Below are 9117 nucleotides of genomic sequence, written 5' to 3'. Positions count from 1 at the left end.
TTTGGAGTGTTCATTGGTTGTATGCATAAGAACTAATCAGTCGTTAATGTATTCTTTTTTTTTTTAATTTAACGGTTTATTATGATTTATAAGTCTCATTTTAAAAACATCAGTCCATCAAACCATGTAGAAGTAAGTATGCAAAAAGTCTGCAAAACAAAAACATACTTTAAACATGTTTGAGTAGAGAGGTTATCTGAAATTCCAGATTTTCAGTCACTTCATTGTTATGCAGTGGCAGCCAAGTAATCCTTAACTTCAGTTGGAGTCAGCCTCTTAAATCCGGCTGCATTGCAGATTCCAACTTCTATGTTATCTTGTCATCTGCCCTTCAAAGCTTTCCTTTAGGGTTAATATGGCTGCATGAATGGCATCTTCAAGTTCCAGATCTTTATTATATCTTTTCTCAAGGAAAGTTTTCCCATTCACATAGTTCTTTCCCATTGCTGTGGCTTTCCAGGCAAAGTAAGCTCCAGATGGATCTGACTGAAATAAATATGGTTGTCCCTCATTCCAGCCACAAATAAGTAAAGAAACTCCAAATGGACGAACACCACCTGACTGGGTGTATTCTTGCATCACGGAAGCTACTCTCTGTACCAGCTGAGCTGTGGGAATGGGTTCTTGGTAAACGAGATAGTATTGTTGAGCTAGTTTTCGAGCTCTGTGCACAAGCACTCTGAAATCTGGGCCTATGCCGCTATACACCAAACCTATATGCTTGGTGATTGGCTCCACTTTGTGGACGCTTCACTCTTCATACAAAATGGATTTCTGTTTCTTCTCAGTTGCCAAGACCACACCATTTGCAGCTTTTATTTCCACTGAAGGGGCTCCTCCAGCTACAGCAGCCAAAGCATATTCAATCTGGACAAGCTTACCAGATGGGCTGAATGTAGTCAGCGAAAAGCTGTAACCACGCTCCGCCATCTTTACCCAAAGACCCCGTTAATGTATTCTTTATTGACGTTTAACTGAATTATGACATGTTCATGTTACTAAGACATCATTTCTGAGTATAAGAAGAAAACAGCACGTTTTGGTTGCTGGTATTGGTGAAGATTTATGTATTATTCCATAGACTAGTCATCACCTGATACTACTATTCCATTTCACAGTTGACATTGCTCCAACATAAGCAGTTGGGATGTCACCATAGGCCAAGGGCCCTACTCAGTTGCCAGAGGACTCCTTACATTCCTGTTTTTCCTGCTGGCAAACCAGAGTATGCTGGCTAACTAATCAGAAAGAAGGTAGATGCCTGCATTACAAAGGCCTTATATTCGATTTTCTAGTCCTAGGAAAGGAATACAAATAGGGCTTGGAAACAGGTCTTCTCCCTTTTTTGTTCCCATCTTGTTTATTATTTAACGTGAAGGCTGTTTCATTCACAGTATCTGATATTCAGAAGGTAAGGATTTCTGAGGTTAGAGAAGATTTCATGAAGGGGCTGAGTTTGCTTATGAGAGAAAAGTGGGATTCCAAGTGACAAGAAGAGTGGCCTAGGCAGATTAGGCCCTATTAAGACCAAAGCAACTTCACTAGGATAAATGCAGTACACTGGAAGGGTAGTGAAGGAAGCAGCCTTGCCACATGGGCAGAGAAAAGTCTTGTTAAGTAGAAAATGAGATTTGATTATTTGAACAGTATTTGGATATAGTAGTGAATTGTCATAGATTCTTAGATCACAGGAAGTGATGAAATGGGGTTTTGGGAAAAATGGTCTAGCAGAGACATACAGGATATATTGGAGCTGGAAAAGGCTGGCATCTGAGAAACCAGTTAGAAGATTATTACATCAGTCCCATCACACAGTAAGTGCCAGGATGTCACTGGTTGTACTGAGAACACAAAAGAAGAAATGGGGAATTCCCTGGCAGTCCAGTGGTTAAGACTTGACGCTCCCACTGCAGCGGGCGTGGGTTCAATCCCTGGTCAGGGAACTAAGATCCCACATGCCAGGCGGCATGGCCAAAAAAAGAAAAAAATAAAAAGAAGAAATGGACTGGAGGGGTGCTGCAGAGGAGGAATGGTAGACTTTTATACCTGCTTACTGTTGTTATTCTGAAAAGAATCTGTGGCTCTTAAAATTTAGACACACTATACACAAATAATTCTGGGGAGAGATCCAAAGGGAAGGTTTGGAAAGAACAAATGACATCAGGGTTGAGTCATGAATGAATGACTCATGAATGATGTCAGGCCTGTCACCTTTGCAAGAAGGGACTGGCCCTTCTTCTTCACCAACACCCCTAAGCTATTGTAAATTTCAGAGGCCCTCTTCAGGTTTCTCTTGATCCTGAACGTAGAAAACAGGGTCTGCAGTTTTATCTGACTTTGCTTTTCTGCTTGAGAATAAATGTTCTTTATTCTGTTGTCTGACTCAGGTTGCAGCATCTTCCAAAAATGACACAGTGGAGGTGAGGGAACCTGAAGGGCTGATGCTAGGAGGCTCCAGTACCCTGCTTTCCTGCTTTCCTGCTTTCCTAATCCTGAGTCTGGAACAGGGCTTTCCCAGAAGAGCTTCAAACACCTAGTGGGAAGTTAGAGGGCAGGTGGGGATCTGCTTGGAGGATATTTGTCACACTCCTACCTTCTGTCCTCTCTTTCTCCAGCCCCTGTTGTTGGATGCTCCTGCTTTGGCTTAGAAACGGTTCTGGCATTGGTATTCAGCAGAGCAAGGGGCTTCTTCTTAGTAGTCCTAATTGTAAAGTGGGGAATAGGAGTAGGTGGAGAAAAAACATTAGATGAAGCCTGAGAATGGTCGCTGTCCGGGATGTCAGCTGCTCAGATGAGACACTTATAGTCTCTGCTTTATCCATATCTCATAGGCAGAGGTGCTTGGGTGGCAGATCTTTCTTTTATGCAGGACTACAACTAGCTACTCCCAGAGGAAGCGGGGTCGGGGAGGGGGGCTGTTTAAATGGAACTCTCCTGGAAGTACTAGTACACATTTTGTGAGTCTTTACAACTGTTATATTCTCATCCATAGGCTTCCAGCATCCTTGGAATTCTGCAATTGGAGAAATGCCAAATAGTCTTAAGTTAGCTTAGACCCTGGTCTAGATCACCACTGTCATCTGTTCTACACTGGCTTCCTAACAGGTGCTCCTGCCTCTAATTGGGTTTTCCTCTATCTCATCTGTCACACAGCAGCCAGTGTGATCTTTGTAACATTTGAGTCTGATTTTCCCACTCTCCTGCTTAAGCCCCCCATTACTTTCCATTTTCCTTAAGTGCAAACCATATAACATGTTGTGTATATACACCTGACACATGTATGTAGTAGGCATTCCAGATCAGGCACCTCAAGTCTCTAGCCTCACTTGCTTTACTTCCCCCTTGTACTCTGCTCCAATTCCACCCTCACCAAAATTTGCTTTTGTGCTAGGCCACGCCGCGGAGAGGTTGGTGATCCTGTGCATTTCCGTCTCCAGTTTCTCATTTTGAGACCGTTATTTCCTCCCCCAGCCAGCCCACTTTGAAGCAGGAACAAAAATTCAAAGAAACTGCCAGGACTTATGGGTGAGGTTAAGAATGTTTCACCTCCAGGATTCTAGCTAAGATGGGCAGGAGGAAAGAGAGAAGGTAACTCAAAATGGGAGTCCTCAGAGGCTGCAGGTGGTCAGGGAGCAGAGCAGGAGTTCAGAGGATACTTTCTTCACGCCACCCCAGGGCATCACCTGTGGCCAACCTCCTGTTCAACAGTCCTTGTCTCTTAAAGTCCCCCCTTTCAGCAGAGCACCAGAGATTTCGGTACTCCGTGTGGGGAGAGGAGCCTGGAGGGGGAACCTCTCCCCTCTGCCAAGTGGGCCCCAAACAACCAGTGACCAGGTGCATCAACTGCCGTGGTTACACCTCTACTTGGAACTATTCTCCCAGTTCTTCCCTTCCTTCTGTCTCACTCCTCCTAGTCCTTCCTCTTTCAATGGTAAAAACCACTTCTTCAGGAAGGTGTGCCTCAGTCCCCTGTCATAATCTCCAGGGTGCCCTGTACAGGTGCCTGTACTTCCCTTATTATTTTTTTTAATTTATTTTTTTGGCCACACTGCACAGCACGCGGGATCTTAGTTCCCCGACCAGGGATCAAACCCGCGCCCCCTGCAGTGGAAGCGCGGGAGTCTTAACCACCGGACCACCAGGGGAGTCCCCACTTCCCTTATTGACATTACTGTGTCAGGTGACCTTCAAAAGGTCTACATAGATGGCTTGTTTACTCCTGACAACAAATGTGTTATGATTCCTATTCTACAGATGAGGACACAGGCACAGAGAGGTTAAGTCATGAGTCCTACTACATACAGGTCAGAAGTAGCAAGGCAGGCTACACGCCTGGGCAGTCTGGCTCCAGGACCCACCTTCTTAACCGCTAGGCTGTATTTGCCTCTTATACAAACATGTATATGTTTGGGACTGCTTGTTTAGCGTCCGTCTTCCCTTGAGGTGAAGTCCAGTAAGGGTAGGAGGTGTGTAATCAGTCATCACTGAATTCCTAGCTGTCAGCAGGCGTGTTGCTGCTTTGTTAATGTGTGTTAACAGTGGAGTATGTTTTACAAATTTTCTGTAAAAATTATACCCAATCACTTTTTCATACAATTTTTACAAATTGATCTTTATAAATTAGTCATTAGAATTTTGCGGGCCAAATACAAACTTGGTCTGGCTCCTGCCACTATTGCTAAATTATTTTCTGAATCTTACGGCATTCCTCTTCCCCTTCCCGTCACTTCCGGTACACAGAGGCATCACGAGGGAGAAGGAGCAGTCATTCCGAGAGCAGAGCCGCCATCCTATCGTGCCCACCCCCACCGCACACGTAAGCAATGCGAGTGCCCGCACGCCTCGGCTCAGAACACATGATGGCGCCACAGAATCAGGCACGATCGTGAGATGTTCTTTGCCGACCCTTAATTGACTTACTGATACGTTCACTCCCTAATTCAACAGTTGTTTATTGTGTCTCTGCTACGGGCGAAATGCTCGGGATCAAAAGAGGTAAGGCCCCTGCCAACGGGACATACAGTTCACTGAAGACGAAATCATCATGTGATCCGGCAGTTCTAAACTAGGCGCAGTGCAAGCTCACCCAGTCAGCATCTAAGCCGGGATTTGGGCCCAAAGGGCCAGTTAGAAAGTGCCCGGGGCAGGGCTATTGCCCACCTCTGATTGGCTGGAGCGCCCGGCCTCGGCCAATCGGATACCGGCACGGCTCGAAACTTGAAAGTAAAGGGGTCCCAGGAAAGCCGGCCCCTCACTCCGCTCTTGGTTTTGGGTTTTGTCGCCCAGAGTTTTCTGGAATTCGGTTGCCCAGATTTGCCACTTATTAAGCCATATGGTCTTGGGAAGTCAACTTCTCTGAACGTCAATTTCCTTATTTGTAAAATGGAGAAAACAGGATTGTTGTGAGAATTCAAGTAAATCATGTAGGATGCATTTTTAAAATGTGAGCTCTTGTTGTCATCTGCCCAGTTTAATTGAATCCGACTCAGGGCAGGCTGTCTAGTTCGCAGCTTCATGAGAACGTGCCCTTCTTGTTGGTCTCGGATCTGAAGAGGAATGGGATTCTCAGTGGCTACCAGCAGGATGCTGTCCTTTAGGGATATAAACCTCAGCTGACCAGGGTATTGGCAGCCTTGGCAGAGGGTTCCCTGTTGCCCAGAGCTGCTCCAAACAGGCTGGCTGGTTTCACTGTCCCAGTTGGAGCCTCAGCCTGCACCTCCCTGAGAACACTCACCTGGATTAAACAAATGCCAATCACCCTTCCAGTAGGTGCAGACAGTGAAATAAATTTAAAAATTTTTTAGTAAGCACCCTAAAATCAAATGCAAGGAAAAATCCTATCAATTCCCCCAGAGACCACGTTTATCTCTAGGAATTGTGTTTCAGTGGAAGCAACGTAGGAATCACCCTCTCAGTGCTAGGGCAGCTGCACTTCGTAATGAAACAGCAGTGGAAAGAGGGTAGTAGGCACCCAGACTTCAATTTTTGCTCTAAGCAAGATCCTCTGCCTCCAAAATAACTTTAAATTGAGTCTTGATATTGCTGCTTTTGACTGTCATGAAAAGCTTTGCTGTGTTTGAGATAAAAAAAGAGGGATAGTTGCCTCAAGATCTAGATTTTTTTTTAAAGCGATTGTTACAATAGTAAGACAGAAGGAGCATTTTTCCCTTAGATAACCAACTAGCAGTCTCCCTCAGTGTTGCTGCCTTACGTGGAGTTAGACCGTGGCGCTGCCTCCTAATAAACAATGTAGTCTCTAAGCAGTAACTCCATTGGTGGTGCGCTGGGAATTAGACTAGTCACTTGGGACGACAATATGGCGTCTGGCATTCTTACTTCTGTAAGCATAATGTGTGCATGCCCTCTGTTTTGATCAGTGGTTAAGAACTGAGAAAACATTCTTACCCTCCCCCCACTTTTTTAAAGTAAAAATAAATTTATTACTACCTCTATTTTTTACACTTTGATTTTCTCATTACATTGTTTTATTTTTAACTGACATATACATAGACTTGCAATGCACAAATATTAGGTGTATAATTCTAAGTTTTGACAATTGTATACACATGTGTAACCACCACTCCAATTAAGATACAGAACATTATTAAAAAAAAAAAGAACATTTTCATTGTTATCAAATGGGGGTCCCGCTGCTTGCTGCTTACAAAATCAATACTCACAAATGGTAAAAAGGAAAAGGGCCTTTAATCAGAATGCCAGCAATCTGGGGAGATGGTGGACTCAACGTACCCCAAAAACCACCTCTGAAGATTCTGCTCGTGAAACTTTTAAAGGGAAGGAGGGAAGTAATCTCAGTTAATCACTGAGATGGGGGTCTGAGTCATCGCCATCCCCCACTGTGTGCGGGCTCCTCAACTTCTTGTGATCTTCCTCTAGATGTGATCATGTTCACACAGTTTGATCACAGAGTTTGTTTGGGAGATTACTGAAGGGGAAGCTCGGGAAGAGATCTAGTCATCTGTTAATCACTTATTCTTCTCTTCTACTTCTTTGATCTGTGGAAAGGACCAACAAGTTAGGCAAGGTTTTGTGTGACTAAAAGATTTGAAAGGTGTGCTTGGGCCATTGATAAGTAGAGCATGGGGGTGCCGGGCTTAAAAGTTAGTTACTATACAGCTTTACTAAAGTGACAAGAAAAGGGGCTTCCTGCTAAGGGTGGCCTCCTGCAAAGAGCTGCTTACACTGAATCTCATACAAATGGATTAAACAGTATGCATGTCTTGTGTCTGGCATCTTTCCTTCAACATAATGTCTGTAAGATTCATCTATTTCATCATGTGTATCAGTAGTTTGTTCCTTTTTATTGCTGAGAAGTATTCCATTTAATAAATATACCAAAATTTATTTATCCATTCTCCTGTTATTTATTTATTTATTTTTGGCTGTGTTGGGTCTTCGTTGCTGTGCACAGGCTTTCTCTAGCTGCGGTGAGCGGGGCCTACTCTTCATTGCGGTGCACGGGCTTCTCATTGCAGTGGCTTCTCTTGTTGTGGAGCATGGGCTCTAAGCGCACGGGCTTCAGTAGTTGTGGCTCGTGGGCTCTAGAGCGCAGGCTCGGTAGTTGTGGTGCACGGGCTTAGTTGCTCCACGGCATATGGGATCTTCCCGGACCAGGGCTCGAACCCGTGTCCCCTGCGTTGGCAGGCGGACTCTTAACCACTGCGCCACCAGGGAAGCCCCTATCCATTCTCCTGTTGATGAACATTTGGGTTGTTTCCAGTTTGGGACTATTATGAGTAAATCTGCTGTGAACATTTGTGTACAAGTCTTTATGTTTCATTTCTCTTGGAAAGTAACTAGGAGTAGAACTGCTGGATCACAGAGTAAGTATAGGTTTAACTTCTTGAGAAACTGCAGAACAGTTATACAAAACCATTGTACCATTTTACCTTCTCTCCAGAGGCTTAAGAGAGTTCCAGTTGCTCCTGACAGTTTCCTTGCTTGACCAACATTTAGTCAGGCTCCTGAACCTTCTCCTAGGACCATCTGTGCACTTGTAAAATCTAGTTTTAACAAGAACCGCCCACCCTTGATATCTGATCGCCCTCAATATCTGGTCAGGTTCTTCATCCTCCACCATCTCCCAGGTGTTGTCTGATCATCCTGGCCTGTCTTCAGCAAGAATACTGTTACATCGGTTTAACAAAAACTCTCCTTACCCCTGATGTTTCCTCTTAGTAATTTTCCATCCACTCCCCTGCTCCTTGGCTATAAATTCCCACTTGCCCATGCTGTATTTGGAATTGAGCCCAATTTTTCTCCTCTGGTGCAAAATCCCATTGCAGTCATCCCTATACTTATGGCAATGGTCCTAAGTAAAGTTTCCGTTATCATCTTTAGCAAGTGTCTCTGATTTTTTTTTTCTTTAACATTCCACAACCTTATCAACACATGGTGGGTCAATCTTTAATTTTAGCCATTCTAACCAGTGTGCAGTGGTATCTCATTGTGACTTTGATTTGCATTTCCTTAATAACTAATAATTTTTAATGAGCTCTTTTTCTTGTGCTTACTGACCATTTATCCTTTTTTTTTTTTAATATTTACTTATTTATTTTAGCTGCGCCATGTTTTAGTTGTGGCACGTGGGATCTTTATTGCAGCATGCGGGATCTTTTTTTTTTTTTCTTTTTTTAGTTGCGGCATGCGTGTGGGATCTAGTTCCCCGACCACCCAACCATGGATCAAACCCTGGCCCCCTGCATTGGGAGCTCGGAGTCTTAGCCACTGGACCAGCAGGGAAGTCATATATTCATACATTTTGACATAAATGTTGCAATGATTAGAAATGTGTCCTAGAGTAACATATTTTGAACTAAAATCTTCATTAGTCTATTCAGCCATACATTAAAAAATATTTATTGGGTGTCTACCATGTGCCATGCACTTTTCTAGGTTCTTTAATCAACTGTGATTAAGACAGATAAGATCTTTGCTCTTGTCTGAAGAGTTAATATTTTAGTGGGGAGAGACAAAATATAAACTGGAAGCAAACAAGTAAGATGATTTTTGATAGTGTGGAAATGCTCACTAAAGTGTTATCAATTAATAATAAAACATGGAAACAACCTATATCCCTAAGGGGGGGGAGAAAGG

The 9117-nt window shown here is 43.7% G+C and overlaps 1 pseudogene across 1 annotated transcript; it reads right to left on the bottom strand.

Moving 5' to 3' along the window:
* Positions 1-165: 165 nt before the first annotated feature.
* LOC309649305 (proteasome subunit alpha type-2 pseudogene) lies at positions 166-2289 on the bottom strand (annotated as a pseudogene). The gene has a single exon. The product of its transcript is annotated as a proteasome subunit alpha type-2 pseudogene (transcript).
* Positions 2290-9117: the final 6828 nt, after the last annotated feature.

This window comes from Balaenoptera physalus (assembly GCF_965194825.1).
Source record: "Balaenoptera physalus genome assembly, chromosome: 19".
Classification (NCBI taxonomy): domain Eukaryota; kingdom Metazoa; phylum Chordata; class Mammalia; order Artiodactyla; family Balaenopteridae; genus Balaenoptera; species Balaenoptera physalus.
Note: the sequence above shows the minus strand (reverse complement) of the source record. Positions and strands in the feature narration are given on the sequence as shown.